Below are 18650 nucleotides of genomic sequence, written 5' to 3' on the forward strand. Positions count from 1 at the left end.
GGAACAAGATGTAGAGTTTAGAAACAGTAGATATTTGCACATTTCCGACAGTGTGAGTACCCATACTAGAATGAGAATTATAGGTCCATTTTTAAAATGACGTCTTTTCTACAAATTGCCTTTCATTTGGAAGGTAGAAAAGCATCGAAAGTCAATAGGTAATAACAGTTGCTCTACAATTCTGTGTTAACCTAAGTCTCCCGATAAAAATGGTAACGGCTCAAACCACAACATGGACAGACCAAATTTTCACAGTGAAAACAGACCCTATTTTTGCAAAGTGCCCAGCCGTAGATTTTGAACCCTAACTCTGTCAGCACCTAGGGAAACCAAGCAAGTCTATATATTTTTGAAACTAGACACCCAGGGAAATCCAGGATGGGGTGACTTGACTGGCTCCCACCAAGTTCTATTACCCAGAATCCCTTGCAAACTTAACAATTTGTTTAAAAAACAGATGTTCCTCACATTTCTGTGGTGGAAAGTTCTGTAATCTGCTTGGATCCACAAAATTCCACCCACCCCGTTTACTCCAAAGTCTTCCGAGAAAAATGGTAGCTCAATTGTGTGGGTCGGCCTAGTGCCCACGACAGGAAACAGCCCAAAATGCAACGTGGACACACCACATTTTCACAGTGAAAAATCCGACCCTTTTTTGCAAAGTGCTGAGCTGTAGTTTTTTAACCCTAGCTCTGGCAGCTCCTAGGGAAATCCTAGGGTCTAATCACAAATCAATAGTAAATGTGAAACAGAAATACTCCTAAATTAAGAATGTATCTATAAACAGCAATGGAGGTAAACTAATGGGGTCATCTAAGGGCAGATCCCTTTAAGGACGTAATCCCTCACTCATCATAGGTGACATGCTTCATCATAGGGACTCTCCTCCCAAAGGAAACACCTGGTTCCTTTGAGGGCTACAACCCCCTCACTGTGAGGGAGGAGCTCAGGGATGTTGTGATGTAGTATATTGGGTATCCTAGACCCACCTATGACGAGTCTAAGGTATGAGTGAGAGCGCAGCGCAAATAATAAACTAGAACAATGTGAGTGAATGTTAAAACTGACTACTAGGCAACAAACAACAATTTTAATCAAGGTATGCCTAATGTCAGGGTTAAAATAGCAGTGCACCAACGGTATAGATTTAAACCGTTAGGGTGTGATGACAAATGGTCGACATGTTTCAGCCGTAGTGATCCAAGGTCGGATCAGGCTTTCATCAGGACCTACGCAAATAATGCTGCTGCTCTCAAAAAACGTGAAAAAACAACTAAATTAATATAACTTGAAAGGATATTTGAAACCAATCTCTGGTCTTTCAGTAAACAGATTTCTCCATACCTATAAGGGTGAAAAAACATACACAATGAATTCCAACACAGTACATGTTATGAAGCACTTGAAAAGACCACGGGAACTGACAAAAGTGAGCCCACAAGATGTAGAAACTCTTACCCGCAATTGCTGGGTTTGAGACCTCACCTATACCTGGCAACCGCTCAGGAAGGGAGCACCGCTCTACAATGGAGGAAAAAGGAAAGCAAACTGGGTTGAATGTCCCTGAATGTACCAACTATTTAGCATGCACCATTATCTATCATCACTATGTTGCATGCATGAGACCTGACAACCCGTATAAACTCAAGGAGAAATGAATGACTTAAAAGATAGTTCAAGGAGACACAAATGTAACACCAACACTAAAGTTTGGTCTGGAAGCGTAACTAGACCAAGATAGGTGTTCTGCAGAGCCCTACATACCAACACCATTATCTTTGCATCCATACAAAATGATCTAGAGCCCAAATATAAAGTAAGAGTAATGTGTGGTAATCATTATCATTCAAATTGTCCTCATAAGATAAGGAGTAAAGAGCTGACACGTATGGTCCAAAAGCAAGTGAGTAGAGAGAAGAAAGACCATCATAGCGGTCTTACCTGTCCGTCGGTACTTCTAGGCAGAATGAGCCTGCTGCCGGAGGTAACCAACCGGTGCTAAACACCGCCCTTAAATACCCAGTGTCCCACTACATTAACAAGTAGCACCTGATTTCGTAGCCACAGACTGAGCCTGCGCGAAAGCAGCGCGCATGCTCTGAAGTATAAGACACTCAAAAAGAGAATCCTGCGCATGTCCGAAATCGGGAACTAGGTATGCGCGCATGCGTATAATGTCAAATGAAGCCTGGGCATCAATCGCATTGCGCAGGTCCAGTGAAATGGACTGAACCTGCGCGCATGCGTGTAACAGTAAAATGTGGCCGAGGGTGTAAAACGTTCGACGGAACACTGTCAGGCGGGGATCGTGAACCGTGCAGACAAATATAATGCACAGTTCAGACCGCATCCCTCGTATACAATGAGAGCGCAACATAGTGATGTACAAGAGGCAGGTATAAAACGTGTCACACATCACCAAGTGAGCGCTAAAGTATCAAAAACCAGACACAACCGATGGAACCAAGGACTAACACATCTGCCCAAGTGCATGATATATGATAGGACCAACCAGACACACATAGAAGACAATGAGTCTGGATAAGCATCTCTCTCTATGAAGCCATCATCATACAAAACAGTCCGCAATACCTTGTAAAGCGTGGTGCAATCAAGGCATGATGGCTTGTGCTCCAAGTAGCTCAAGAGTTCAACCACCATCGGATGTGACTCATCAATGTGTGCTAATGACTCAAGAGGGTGTTATAGGGAAGCCCAAGGGATATCATCGTTGAGCCCAGATACAGAGCTGTTGAGCTTATATACCCAACGTTGTTCTTTCTTGAAAAGAAAAGCCGAAATATCGACAATATGTGACGGGACGAAGGGTTGTCCATGGACTCTAATGAGCCATACAAATTGCAACAGCAGCAATGTTATTTACCTGATCACCTGTCCTTGTTCCCTTCGATACGTCGGGATGACCACCAGACGAGTGAAGACGAGGATATTGGAGCATAAGAGCACCATCAGATGTAGAAAAACATCTACAAGACTTACTCAACATTTTGTCACAGCACAACACTCACCTCAGGAATTACAATGGACAATAATTGAACAACCCTTCGTCCCGTCACATATTGTCGATATTTCGGCTTTTCTTTTCAACTGTTTTGTATGATGATGGCTTCATAGAGAGAGATGCTTATCCAGACTCATTGTCTTCTATGTGTGTCTGGTTGGTCCTATCATATATCATGCACTTGGGCAGATGTGTGAGTCGTTGGTTCCATCGGTTGTGTCTGGTTTTTGATACTTTAGCGCTCACTTGGTGATGTGTTACACGTTTTATACCTGCCTCTTGTACATCACTATGTTGCGCTCTCATTGTATACGAGGGATGCGGTCCGAACTGTGCATTATATTTGTCTGCACGGTTCGCGATCCCCGCTCGACAGTGTTCCGTCAAACGTTTTACACCCTCGGCCACATTTTACTGTTACACGCATGCGCGCAGGTTCAGTCCATTTCACTGGACCTGCGCAATGCGATGATGCCCAGGCTTCATTTGACATTATACGCATGCGCGCATACCTAGTTCCCGATTTCTGACATGTGCAGGATTCTCTTTTTGAGTGTCTTATACTTCAGAGCATGCGCGCTGCTTTCGCGCAGGCTCCGTCTGTGGCTACGAAATCAGGTGCTACTTGTTAACGTAGTGGGACACTGGGTATTTAAGGGCGGTGTTTAGCACCGGTTGGTTACCTCCGGCACAGGCTCATTCTGCCTAGAAGTACCGACGGACAGGTAAGACCGCTATGATGGTCTTTCTTCTCTCTACTCACTTGCTTTTGGACCATACGTGTCAGCTCTTTACTCCTTATCTTATGAGGACAATTTGAATGATAATGATTACCACACATTTCTCTTACTTTATCTTTGGGCTCTAGATCATTGCGTATGGATGCAAAGATAATGGTGTTGGTCTGTAGGGCTCTGCAGAACACCTATCTTGGTCTAGTTACGCTTCCAGACCACACTTTAGTGTTGGTGTTACATTTATGTCTCCTTGAACTATCTTTTAAGTCATTTCTCCTTGAGTTTATACGGGTTGTCAGGTCTCATGCATGCAACATAGTGATGATAGATAATTGTGCATGCTAAATAGTTGGTACATTCAGGGACATTCAACCCAGTTTGCTTTCCTTTTTCCTCCATTGTAGAGCGGTGCTCCCTTCCTGAGCGGTTGCCAGGTATAGGTGAGGTCTCAAACCCAGCAATTGCGGGTAAGAGTTTCTACATCTTGTGGGCTCACTTTTGTCAGTTCCTGTGGTCTTTTCAAGTGCTTCATAACATATACTGTGTTGGAATTCATTGTGTATGTTTTTTCACCCTTATAGGTATGGAGAAATCTGTTTACTGAAAGACCAGAGATTGGTTTCAAATATCCTTTCAAGTTATATTAATTTAGTTGTTTTTTCACGTTTTTTGAGAGCAGCAGCATTATTTGCGTAGGTCCTGATGAAAGCCTGATCCGACCTTGGATCACTACGGCTGAAACATGTCGACCATTTGTCATCACACCCTAACGGTTTAAATCTATACCGTTGGTGCACTGCTATTTTAACCCTGACATTAGGCATACCTTGATTAAAATTGTTTGTTGCCTAGTAGTCAGTTTTAACATTCACTCACATTGTTCTAGTTTATTATTTGCGCTGCGCTCTCACTCACACGTTAGACTCGTCATAGGTGGGTCTAGGATACCCAATATACTACATAAAAACATCCCTGAGCTCCTCCCTCACAGTGAGGGGGTTGTAGCCCTCAAAGGAACTAGGAGTTTCCTTTGGGAGGAGAGTCCCTATGATGAAGCATGTCACCTATGGTGAGTGAGGGATTACGTCCTTAAAGGGATCTACCCTTAGATGACCCCATTAGTTTACCTCCATTGCTGTTTATAGATATATTCTTAATTTAGGAGTATTTCTGTTTCACATTTACTATTGATTTGTGATTAGACCCTAGGATTTCTTGGTTTATAACATGTTTTGATAGGGGATATAATTCGTAGTGGTCTGTAAATCTGTCCCTTGAACCCTCCTCCCTTGAACTGCTTTTTTGTTTGAGCCCCTAGGGAAACCCAGCAAACCTATACATTTTTATAAACTAGACACCCAGGGGAATCTAGGATGGGGTGACATAACTGGCTCTCACCAGGTTCTGTTACCCAGAATCCCTTGCAAACCTAAAAATCGGGTAAACAAAACCACATTTTCCTCACATTTCTGTTGTGGAAAGTTCTGGAATCTGCATGGATCCACAAAATTCCACCCACCCCGCATCCCCCAAAGTCTTCTGAGAAAAATGGCACATCACGTGTGTGGGTAGGCCAAGTGCCCGCGACAGGAAACGTCCCAAAATGCAACGTGGACACACCACATTTTCACAGTGAAAACTGACCCTTTTTTTGCAAAGTGCCTAGCTGTAGATTTTGAACCCTAGTTCTGCCAGCACCCAGGGAAACCTAACAAACCTATATATTTTTAAAACCTAGACACCCAGGGGAATCCAGGATGGGGGTGACCTCTCTGGCTCTCACCTGGTTCTGTTACCCAGAATCCTTTGCAAACCTCAAAATTTGTCACAAAAACACATTTTCCTCACATTTCTGTGGTGTAAAGTTCTGGAATATGTGTGGATCCACAAAATTCTACCCACCCTGCATTCCCCAAAGTCTTCCGAGAAAAATGGTACCTCACTTGTCAAATGTCAAAGATTTTTGTATAGCGCGCAAATCACCAAAGGTCTCATGGCGCTAGCAACCAAGACAAAAGAACCAGAATGACTGAAAGTGATCATGTAACAACATTTATTGGGAAAACAGCCAAGTTTTCAACTTTTTTCGGAAAAGTAAATGGTCAGATATAGAAAGCAGGTCCGGAGGAAGCTTGTTCCAGAGCAGAGGGGCCAGGTATGAGAAGGACCGACCTCCGTTACGAACTGTCCGAATGCGGGGTTGGACAAGAAAAAGTCTGGAACTGGACCGCAAAGGGCGTCGAGGGACATACCATTGAAGTTTTTTTGCCAGATAAAGTGGACCAGTGCCATACATTATTTTATGCGTAAGACTTAAAAGTTTAAAATGCCCTCTTTGGCGGATCGAAAGCCAGTGCAAAGTTTTTAATGTGGGGGCAGAGGGGGTGCGGGAAGGAAGATTCAGAACAAGTCTGGCGGCCGTGTTTTGAAGGACTTGAAGTTTGGAAATTAGATCCTGATTGAGTGCGGTGAAAAGGGAGTTACCATAGTCCAAGCGGCTAACGATGAGACCCTGGACCAGAGGTTTTCTTGCTTCAATGGGTAGCCATTTAAAGATCTTGCGTAACATACGCATCATCCCAAAACAGGTCCCAAGCACTTGATTTATATGGGTCTTCAAAGATAAAGAATTGTCAATCGTAATGCCTAGGTTGCGGACTGCGGACTTAGGGGAGGGACAGGTGCCCAGTTCTGATGGCCACCAGGCGTTGGTCCAGAGCTGTTCAGCTTTCCCAAATAGAATAACTTCAGTCTTCCCACCGTTCAATTGGAGCTTGTTTAGACTCATCCATTCGTTTACACGGATCAAACAGCTCTTAAAACGGGTTTGGACATCAGGATGGTCGGGGTCACAGGTCACTAGCAGCTGAGTATCATCGGCATAGGATAGTGTGTCAAAACCATAAGACCTGATGATATCAGCCAAAGGTGTTAAGTAAACATTGAACAGCATAGGGCTGAGAATAGAACCCTGCGGGACCCCCACTGTTACAGGATATGAGCTGGAAACGAACCCATCCACGGAAACCGCAGTGGATCGGTCAGCAAGATAACTGTCGAACCAGTCAAGGGCCCTCCCTCTGACACCAATCTCCCACAGACGATGTTTAAGAATACTGTGGGAGATGGTGTCGAATGCTGCAGATAGATCCAGGAGGACCAGGATTGCAGATTCTCGACGGTCCAAGGCCAGTCTGATGTTGTCCACTACCTCAATAACGGCGGTCTCCGTGCTATGGGCCGCACGAAAGCCAGATTGAGAGGAATCAAGAAGCTTATGAGTTTCAAGATAGGCGGTGAGACGTTTATTAACTAAAAACTCCAGTACCTTTCCAAAATAAGGGAGCAAAGAAATAGGACGATAGTTTGCGGGTGCACTGGGGTTGGTAAGGGGTTTTTTAAGGATAGGCTTAACCTGTGCTAATTTCCACCTGTGCGGAAATGTGGCTTGGTTCAGAGACAAATTAAAAACAATAGTTAAGATATCCACAAATAAGGGTAAAATTTTAGCACAGGGGCGGGGGGGGAAGGGGTCAGCTGGGGAGCCCGACTTGATCCGTCCCAGGCATTCCCTAACTTCAGTTTTTGTTATGGGATCAAACTCAGCTAATAAGGGTGATTTGTTTAATTCTGACGGAAGGCCATGTTCACTCACGTTAGTGTTATGACAACCGAAGTCTTCCACCTGAGAGGGGAATGAGGCATATATGGTTTTAATTTTATTGTCAAAAAATAGGGCAATAGAGTCAACCCATTCTTGGGTGGGTGTAAAAGAAGGTTGCTCAACCTGGGGAGCAGTAAATTCCTTCAGTATTTTATATAGCTCTTTACTCGAGTGAGCTGCATTGCTGATACGCTGAGTGAGGTAGGCCTTTTTTGCTGATTTAATATTATTCATACATGTCGAATGGAGGATAGTATATTCCCTACGGTTTTTGTCAGTTTTACATTTCCTCCAATGACGTTCAGCGGCGCGACATTGTTGCTTATCCACTTTTAATGCATCGGTAAACCATGGTGAAGCTTTGCTTTTTTCAAGAACGCTTGTAAGGGGAAGGACTTTGTCAAGGGTCGTCAAAATAGCAGATTATAGATTATTAACAACAGAGTTGACAGCGTCAACTTTCTCACCCTGTAGTAGAGGCCCAAAATGAGAAAGAAAGGTGTCCAAGGAGAGTTTGCGCCATGGTCGTATCCACATGCGATTCTTTAGACTGTTGTTAAGTTGCATGGTTATAGGCATACTAAATTTAAGAGTGGAATGGTCAGTCCATAATAGCGGGCACGGAGATTTAATGTTTAAGTTAGAGGAATTAGTAAATATCAAATCTAGGGTATGGCCCGCAGAGTGGGTAGGTCCTAGTGTAAGCATGGCCTCAGTAAGGTGGGCTGAGTCAGGATCAAGTGCCAGTTCCGCATGGTAATTAAAATCACCAAGAAGGATAAAATTGTCAGCTGCTAGTACATGAGGTGCAATATATTCAAGCAGCTGATTGACAAAATGCGACTTGGGACCTGGGGGTCTATATATCAATGCCCCATTCCAGGATTCTGCGCCAGGGGTGTCCACTGTGAAAATCAAGATCTCTAGTTGAATAGAGGAGAGTGATTCTAGTACTCGGATTGCAGTGGGGGCCACCGTGGCTACTGCAAGACCACCGCCTCTTCCTGACTCTCTGTCAAGTCGAGTCAGATGATATTGTAAAGGAAACGCAGAGGCTATACTTGCTGTAGAGAAACCGTGGAGCCACGTCTCAGTGATAAAACAAATCCCAGGTTTCTCGTCGTCTAAAAGGCTCCAGAGCTCGATCGCATGTTTGGGAATAGACCTGGCATTTAGATATATAGCCGACAGTGAATTCGAAACAATCTTGGCGGCCTTCATACAAGGGATATCATGGGCCTGAGGGCATATATTGGTACTTTCTTTACTATTGGTTACAACATGTAGTTTCTCATGAACCACAGAGAGGGGTTGATGTACTCTGAGAGTGGAAGATCTTAGAGGGTTTAGCATATGGAGCTCCTGACATGTATAGCAAAGCATTTTGACAACTAGAACTTACGGCTTTATGCAAAGGGTCTCAGCGTCTGGCGGCGGTCAGGTGCGGACGGGCGCAGACGGGCCCTTACCTGTCGTGGGTCAAGTACCCACGACAGGCAAGGGCCCAAAACCTATTGAGGCAACATCAAAATTACCTATCACAAAACAACCTGGTTTCTCAAGGAGGGTCCCATGAGTTTTTGGCCCCGGGCTCGGCGGCCATCTAGGGAAACCTACCAAACCCACACATTTCAGAAAACTAGACTGTGAGAGGGGGTAGAGGGGTCACCGCTCCCCAGAATATAAGGACCAGGATACAGTAGTTAGGCCACCAGATATCAGCTTTTATTGAAACAAGTTCCCAGGGTTATGAGGAGTCAGAGCACCAATGTAACAGTCTATGAGGAAGACGGAGTACTCGGGATTCACTCGCTGTTCCTGTATGTTTGTTCTTGGTCACAGCTCGGTACTTCTTCCGTCTGGCGGATGACAAGGGTTCAGAGGTGTCTCTCGGATGGAAAGAAAACAGAACCCAGGGTTATTTACAACATCGGGATTTACGATGGTGAAAGGAAGGGGAGGGGAAGTGACGGGATCACCAGGGACCTTTTCCGTGCAACAATACGTTCGTGCCGGGGAGGTGTATTCTTATTGTAAGGTGAACAAACCCACCCAAACGTCTTGTGACTACCGTCACCCACCCCGACCGGTTCCCTCCCTGTGAGAAAACGAGTCCCCTTAATCGGGCTCGTACCTTGTGGTGCCACACTTCTCCAGAAGTGTGGCGGGGCGGAGCGTGGTCTCGTTGGCCTCCTGGCTTTTTCGTCTCCGGGTACGCCAACGTCTCCGGATCGCCTCTCCTCTCCTGCTCCGACGGCTCTGCTCCGACTACCTCCGTCTCCTTATTCACGAACACTTCGGCAACTGCTCCTTCCGGCTTCTCCTCTCCTGGCTGTGTCGCCCCCTGTGCGTCCTGACGTCGTTCTTTTAACGGCAACCGCTCATCTGATTGGTGGACGGTCGGTGAAGTCAGAGGCAGCGTTCCTCCCTCCGATAATGGTCCGTCCCTCTTAAAGGGACCAGGGCTGTCCTGCAAGCGGGGCGGAAACGAACAGGAGTGAAAGTCCTCCCCCGGCTCGTGGCAAACAGGGACCCCCTGACACATCCCTCCCCCGAGATTTCCCCGATCGGGGGAAAAAGGGAACCGAGACAAATAATCCGCGTTCCCCTGCTCTAGTCCCTTCCGATGCCGAACCTCTATCTGAAAGGGTTGCAGAGCCAAGAACCATCGAAGAATGCGATCATTGTGACCCCTGTTCCGTTGAAGCCAGGTTAATGGGGCATGGTCCGTATACAAAACAAACGGTCGTCCCTCCAGGTAATACCGAAGTTTGTCCACTCCCCAACGAACCGCCAAGCACTCCTTTTCTATAGTGGAATACGCCATTTCCCTGGGGAACAGTTTACGACTGATGAATAGTATCGGCCGTTCCGAGCCCTCCGGATCCTCCTGTGACAGGACCGCCCCAATACCCACTCCTGAGGCATCCGTCTGGAGGATGAAGGGTTTCGAGAAATCCGGGGAGATCAACACTGGTGCAGTGGTGAGGATTGTTTTTAACGCCTCAAATGCACGAGTTTCTCTGGGGGTAGGAGCAGGTAGTCTAGGTGATGACTGAGTTTTCTTTAAAAGGTCTGTAAGAGGGCCAGCCAAGTCAGCAAATTGAGCAATAAACCTCCTATAATAGCCCACTAGCCCCAGGAAAGCTCGTAGGTCTCTTTTGGTCTTGGGATAGGGAACTGCAAGGATAGCCTTGACTTTCTCGAGCTGTGGTTCTATCCTACCATTTCCCAAGACGTACCCCAGATATTTCACCTTTCTGAAGGCTACTCTGGTCTTTTTAGAATTTATGTGGAAGCCTGTTGTCCTTAAACTGCTGAGTATGTTTTTCAGATGTGTTATATGGTCCCCCCACGTTTTACTGTAGACGACAATATCATCTAGGTACGCAGAAGAATAGAGAGTATGGGAAGACAATACCGTATCCATAGCTCTTTGAAACGTTGCCGGAGCACCGTGCAGTCCAAATGGTAGGACTGTGAACTGATAATGGCCCGACGGGGTAGAGAAAGCTGTTTTCTCCTGATCCGCAGGGTTAAGGGGAATCTGCCAGTACCCCTTGGTGAGGTCTATAGTGGTGATATAACGAGCCTCCCCAAGGCGTTCTAGCAATTCATCCACCCTAGGAAGGGGGTATGCATCTTGTTTAGACACCCTATTCACTGCCCTGAAGTTGATACAAAATCGAATACTGCCGTCCGGTTTGGGGACGAGTACAACTGGAGAACACCAGTTACTGCGAGAGGGCACTATCACCCCAGAGCGTAACATTTGAGTCACCTCTTCTTGGAAGGCCTGCCTCCTAGCTTCGGGGATACGGTAGGGCTTTTGTTTGACCACCGTCCCCGGAGACGTAGGGATGGAGTGCATTGCTATGTTGGTTTTCCCTGGTTGATCAGAAAAGACGTCTGCATACTGGAGAAGAAGGGCTAGTATTTCTTCCCGTTGGTCCAGGGATAGATCAGGGTCGATAGGGGTGTCAAACACAGTATGTTCGGCTAAGGTAAGAGAATGGACCGCTTGAGGAGGTGTTCCCAGCCATTTTTTTAGCAAGTTTATATGGCACATTTGTGTTTTGTTGCCTTGGACTTGTAGGAGGTATGTGGTTTTACTGATTTTCCTAACAATTTTGAAAGGGCCCTTCCATTCTTTCCTCATTTTGTGTGTTGACGAGGGCAGCAGAACCAAGGCCCATTCCCCAACATCCATCTCCCTCCACTTCTTACCCCTGTCATAAAACGTTTTCTGTTTTGTCTGGGCTATGGCTAGGTGCTCATGTGCCATAGTCCTCAGTTTGTGTAACCGGGTTTGGAGCTGTCGGGTGTAATCTAGCAAGGTTTCTGCTTCCTGTGCCCCTTCCTTTTCCCAACTTTCTTTTGTTATTTCCAACAGGGTTCTTGGGGTTCTGCCAAACAACAACTCGAAAGGAGATGTGCCTAAGCTAGCTTGTTTTTGGCTCCGAAGGACAAAAAGAGCCAATGGTAACAGGCGGTCCCAATTTTTACCATCCCCAGAGAGGAGTTTCTTCAGGGTGAGTTTTAAGCTCCCATTATACCGTTCGACCAAACCATCCGTCTGGGGATGGTAAACAGATGTTTTTATGTGAGTTATTTGGAGTTGTTTACAGACTTGTGTCATTAAGCGGGAGACAAACGGGGTTCCTTGGTCAGTAATGATTTCGCGAGGAAAACCCATCCTGGCGAACACCTCAACGAGTTTTTGGGCGATGGCTGTTGTTGTAGCGGCCCGGAGTGGAAAAGCCTCGGGGTATCGAGTGGCATAGTCGACTAAGACCAGGGCATACAGGTGGCCCCTAGCCGACTTAGGCAAGGGTCCGATAAGGTCCATGCCTATTCTATCAAACGGCTTGCCTATGATCGGTAACGGGTTCAAAGGTACCGGTGGTGGAACATAGGGGTTTCTACGTTGGCATATCTGACACTCTTGACAGTATCGTTGATTTTGTGCGTAAACCCCTGGCCAAAAGAAGTGTTGTAAAATGGCCTGCCCAGTTTTTTCCACCCCTGAATGTCCTGCCAGTAAGTGTGCATGTGCAAAGAATAAAATCTGGTCCCTAAAGGCAACCGGTACCAGGAGTTGGGGTACCGCGTCTGACTTGGCCACTCGATATAACAACCCGTTTTGTTCAATGAAGGTAGGATATGTAAGTGTTCCAGGATCCTGACCTGAACGGGCGATATGCCAAGCATTAGTAAGGGAGGCGTAATTTAGTTGTGCTGTTCGAAAATGGGTATCTCTAGCCCAGGGTTCAGAAGCAAGAAGGGTGGGGCGGGGAGTGTTTTGCAAGGCTTCAGACATAAGGGTGATGAAGCCCGGATTGTCGGTACCTATGATCACAGGTTCTGGCAAAGTAGGCAAAACCCCAACGACTACCTCGGTTCTAGTGCCTGAGGCCGTGCAAACGGTGATTTTGGCTATGGGATACTCTCTGACATCTCCATGTACACATTTGATGTGAACCCGTTTCCCTGGTATAAGGCATGAGGGGGGAACCAGTTCTTTTCTAACCACCGAATGCCTGCATCCCGAGTCAAGTAAGGCACGAACCACTTTCCCATATACAGTCACACTCACATAGAAGACATGGCCTGTTTCTTGGGCGTACAGAAGTGAGTAGGGAGCATAGCTCACATCCATAGGTTCTTCTTCTTTTTCCTTTCGTTTCCGACAATACCGGGATATGTGTCCCCACTCCCCACAGTCATAGCATTGTGGACCTGAGTTGGGTTGAAAGTCTGGTTTTAGGGGTCGTGTTCGATAAGGCTCTACAGGGGGCTTTGTAAGTTTTTTTTCGGGTTTGCCTGGGATGGACTTATTGGTTTTCTCTATTTCTCTTACAGGGGGCCGCCCCTGGGCCCTCGCATAAGACGTAGCCATCTCAACGGCATGCTCAAGGGTTAAGCCTGCATGTTGTTTCAGCCACCGTTGTGTCCCATACGGCAATGCTTCTAAAAACTGTTCAAGATATATTTTCTCTATTACTTCGGCCATATTTCCTTCCTGGGGTTTGAGCCAGAGGTCGGCGGCTGCCTTCAATTTGAAGAACAAAGTCTTTGGAAGGTCTCCTGGGGAACCGCGTTCTTGGCGAAACTTGAGTCGATGGGTCTCTTCATCTACCCCTAGCCGGTCGAGTATGTACTGTTTAATTAAAGCATAACCGGAAGTACCGTCCTTATTCACTATCTGATAAGCGGCTTGCGCCTCCCCTGTTAAAAGAGGGGCAAGATAAAAAGGCCACCTCTCACCAGGCCAAGCGCTGGCCCTAGCGGCCCTTTCGAAATTCAAAAAGAAGGCCAAGGGATCATCCCCTTGAGCGAACTTTTGTAACGGGACTACTGTTCCTGGGAGAGGGGCACTGGTTCTCCCTTGTCCTAGCGCTGCCACACCCTCTGCCAGCTTCAGTAGGCTAGCAGACTGTGTCTGTATGGCAGAAGTAAACGCTGTGCGGTCAGCTTCCGCTTGAGTGGCTGTTTGTCCGATTGCCCACTCGAGTTTTTCCTGTCCTTCCTTCATTTGTTGGATAATGGTGTTCATCTTGTATCAGAGGAGGGTCTTAACCTCCTATCTGGCTCGCCACTTGTGAGAGGGGGTAGAGGGGTCACCGCTCCCCAGAATATAAGGACCAGGATACAGTAGTTAGGCCACCAGATATCAGCTTTTATTGAAACAAGTTCCCAGGGTTATGAGGAGTCAGAGCACCAATGTAACAGTCTATGAGGAAGACGGAGTACTCGGGATTCACTCGCTGTTCCTGTATGTTTGTTCTTGGTCACAGCTCGGTACTTCTTCCGTCTGGCGGATTACAAGGGTTCAGAGGTGTCTCTCGGATGGAAAGAAAACAGAACCCGGGGTTATTTACAACATCGGGATTTACGATGGTGAAAGGAAGGGGAGGGGAAGTGACGGGATCACCAGGGACCTTTTCCGTGCAACAATACGTTCGTGCCGGGGAGGTGTATTCTTATTGTAAGGTGAACAAACCCACCCAAACGTCTTGTGACTACCGTCACCCACCCCTACCGGTTCCCTCCCTGTGAGAAAACGAGTCCCCTTAATCGGGCTCGTACCTTGTGGTGCCACACTTCTCCAGAAGTGTGGCGGGGGGGAGCGTGGTCTCGTTGGCCTCCTGGCTTTTTCGTCTCCGGGTACGCCAACGTCTCCGGATCGCCTCTCCTCTCCTGCTCCGACGGCTCTGCTCCGACTACCTCCGTCTCCTTATTCACAAACACTTCGGCAACTGCTCCTTCCGGCTTCTCCTCTCCTGGCTGTGTCGCCCCCTGTGCGTCCTGACGTCGTTCTTTTAACGGCAACCGCTCATCTGATTGGTGGACGGTCGGTGAAGTCAGAGGCAGCGTTCCTCCCTCCGATAATGGTCCGTCCCTCTTAAAGGGACCAGGGCTGTCCTGCAAGCGGGGCGGAAATGAACAGGAGTGAAAGTCCTCCCCCTGCTCGTGGCAAACAGGGACCCCCTGACATAGACACCCCGGGGAATCCAGCAAGGTATGGCTTGCGTGGGTTCCCCAACATTTCCCCACCCAGAATCCCCTGCAAACCTCAAATTTAGCTGAAAAAAATCACTTTTATCTCAAATTTCGGAGTGGGAAAGTTCTGGAATCTGTGTGGATCCACAAATTTCCTTCTACACAGCATTTCACCTGGTTTCCCGATAAAAATGGTACCTCACTGGCAAGGGCCCAAAACGTATTGAGGAGACATCAAAATGACCTATCACAAAACAACCAGGTTTTGCAATAGGGGCAATCTGGGTTTTTGGCCCCGGGCTCGGCGGCCATCTTTGGGAAACCTACCAAACCCACACATTTCTGAAAACTAGACACCTGGGGAGTCCAGCAAGGTATGGCTCGCGGGGGGTCCCCCAATGTTTTCCAATCCAGAATGCCCCGCAAACCTCAAATTTAGCTGAAAAAAACACATTTTCCACATATATTTGGGTAGAATCACCATGCCTGCACAAATGTCCTAACCCACAGCGTTCCTCTTAGTCTCCTGAGTAAAATAATACCTCACTTGTGTGGTTGGGGCAAGGGCCTGTGACTGGGAAGAGCCCAAAACATAGGGATTTAGGGAATAGCACCGACAATTCTAAGCGCTTCATTTTAAAAAAAATACGTTTTAGCCAATTCTTCATTGGACACCCACACAAGTGAGGTACCATTTTACTCGGGACACTAAGTGTCAGGGACTGTCCAGGACTATGTGGGGAACACAGTCAGGGACTTGGGCAAGGACTGGGAACTGGGTAGAAAACATACAAAGAAAGAGGAGTACAGCGCTGCCCAGGATCATACAGGGAGTCAGATTAGAAACAGGGATTCAAAGGGGAAGCCTGTACAAGTGAACAAGATCGGTAAGACTCAGAAAGGAAGGACACTCACGAGGCAATTTAGCATTCAGATTAACTACACCCAGGATGAATGTGCAAGACATATATATGAAACAACATTAACAATAAAGGGGAGTGTGGGGTAAAGCACTGAGGAGCTCCACACGGCAAGATTGAAGCTCAGTAAGTTTTTCACCCACAATTGCTGTTACAGATACTGACTGCAAATACCCACATATAGGATATGCATGCAAAGGCAGGGTCTGTGGAGCTTATACCTATGGTGATGTTATAAATGCAACTCAAAGAAAATACTCACAGTGAACAAGAAACACCATCCAGGTAGTCAGCTGTGCCCACGGATCCTGGCGATCAAACAGGAACACGCAAGGCAGTAACAGCAAGGGGGTAGAACTAAACACAAGCACAATAGACAAGGAGCTAGCAAGGGGGAGTGCTTAACAGGAAAGGAAGGAAATCACAGTGCACACTTGGCTGAAAGCAGGTAACAAACATACAAGGCAACAGAAGCAAGGCAGCAGAATAGAAAGACAGCAAACTAGGAACTGGAACCAAGGAAATGGGAAGAATGGCGGGGACTGGAGAAGGATATACAGAAGTGGAGGCTACAAGGGTATACTAGAATAGTGCAGGTTAAGGAATCAAGAAAACAAAGTAGGAAAGAAGGCAGAGTTGGGGCAGGAACAAGCATTGAGATAAGGTTCAGGGGTCAAGGTAGCACTGCAGGCAGTGCTAGTTCAGGAACAAGGGAAACTGCTGCAGGTCAGGAACAAGTAATGCTAAGGCTCAAGAGTCAAGGTAGCACTGCAGGCAGTGCTAGTTCAGGAACAGGGAAATTACTATAGCTCATGAGTCAAGGTAGCACTGCAGACAGTGCTAGTTCAAGGAAACGAAATGGCTACAGCTCAGGAAACAAGGACTCAAGAGAGCACTGCAAGCAAAGCAAATCAGGAACAATAAATAGCTGAAGCTCAGCAACTGGAGCAAATAATAATTACAGCTTAGGAACTCAGGAAACAAGGAAGCACTGCAGGCAGTGCTAATTCAGGAACAAGGAATAGCTATAGCTCAGGAATTAAGGAACAAGGATTAACTCAATCTCAGGAATCACTGGAAACAAGGATATAAAAGGCTCATGAAACACTGGAAACAAGGATCGGTCTCACCAGTACACAGCTACAATGACTAACACTGGGCTGAAGGTAGATGGGGCTTAAGAGAGCTCACAGTAATCACATGCAGCAGGTGTGAGCAGGCTAGCAGCAGCCAGCCACAGGTGAGCTGAATTCCTCCACCCATCCTTGGCCTGCAGGGGTGGAGACAAAGCAGTGAGCAGGGAATTCTAGGTAGTGGAGTTCCAAACATGAGCAGGCTGGCTTCAAGTACGAGCATGCTGGCTTTCACAAAACCCGGCATGGATTGGGAATGGATGTCAATTCCCAAATAGTGTCCAAATGGCTGGAAGTCAGTATATACATGAAGGGGAGGGTCTGGAGGCTTATTAGAACACTGGAGAGTCCCACAGTTCAGCCCCCTGGTGGTGGACATGAGAACGCAGGGAGCAAGTCGTGACACTAAGGAGAATGCTGTGGGGTAGGACATTTATGCCGGCACGGTGATTCCACACAAACATACGTGGAAAATGTGTGTTTTTAAGCTAAATTTGAGGTTTGCAGGGGATTCTGGGTAGGAAAAGGCTGGGAGATCTATGCTAGCCATGCCTCACTGGACTCCCCATGGTGTTTTCGTAAAAGTGTGGGTTTGGTAGGTTTCCGTAGATGGCAGCGAGCCCGGGGCCAAAAAACCAGGTGCCCCCCCCAAAACCAGGTAGTTTTGTTATAGGTAATTTTGAAGTCTCCGCAGTACGATTTGGGCCATTTCCTGTTGCAGCCACTATGCATACCCACACATGTGAGGTACCATTTTTATTGGGAGACCTTGGGGAACGCTGGGTAGTAGGAAGATTGTGCCAGCCCATTGATCCTATGACTTTCTCACACAGAAATGTGAGAAAAAAAATGATTTTTTTTCAAAAACATTTGAGGTATGCAGGGGATTCTGGGTAGGGAAATGTTGGGGGACTCACGCAAGCCATACCTTGCTGGACTCCCCCGGGTGTCTAGTTTTCAGAAATGTTTGGGTTTGGTAGGTTTCTCTAGATGGCCGCTGACCCCGGGCCAAAAACTAATGGGACCCCCTTGCAAAACCAGGTTTTTTTTCTGATAGGTAATTTTGATGTCGCCTCAATAGGTTTTTGGCCCTTGCCAGTCGTGGGTACTTGACCCACCCACACAAGTGAGGTACCATTTTTCTCTGAAGATTTTGGGGAATGCGGGGTGGGTGGAATTTTGTGTATCCACACAGATTCCAGAACTTTCCACCACAGAAATGTGAGGAAAATGTGTTTTTTGTTTTTTTACAAATTTTGAGGTTTGCAAGGGATTCTGGGTAACAGAACCTGGTGAGAGCCATACAAGTCACCCCAGCCTGTATTCTCCTTGTTCTCTAGTTTTCAAAAATGTATAGGTATGCTAGGTTTCCATAGGTGCCGGCAGAGCTAGGGTTCAAAATCTACAGCTAGGGGGCGTGGCCAAGATGGCGGGGTGAGCGGACGCTTCCTCCCGTAGCTCCTCCGGCCCGGCCAAGCTAAAGCCTTTTTGTTATGCTTTTCTCCCCCCGCTGAGGCTCGGCGCGGGAGAGGAGCGTGGCGGAACATCAGGGGCACACACTGGTGCTGTTTTGGTCCGGATCGCCCCGGGGGAACCCCCCCAAAGGTTCGTCTGAGATCAGGGGACGACGGCGGTGAGCCCGAGGGGCGGAGCGTATTGGAGAGCTGTCCG

This window comes from Triturus cristatus, chromosome 2_2 (genome assembly GCF_964204655.1).
Source record: "Triturus cristatus chromosome 2_2, aTriCri1.1, whole genome shotgun sequence".
Classification (NCBI taxonomy): domain Eukaryota; kingdom Metazoa; phylum Chordata; class Amphibia; order Caudata; family Salamandridae; genus Triturus; species Triturus cristatus.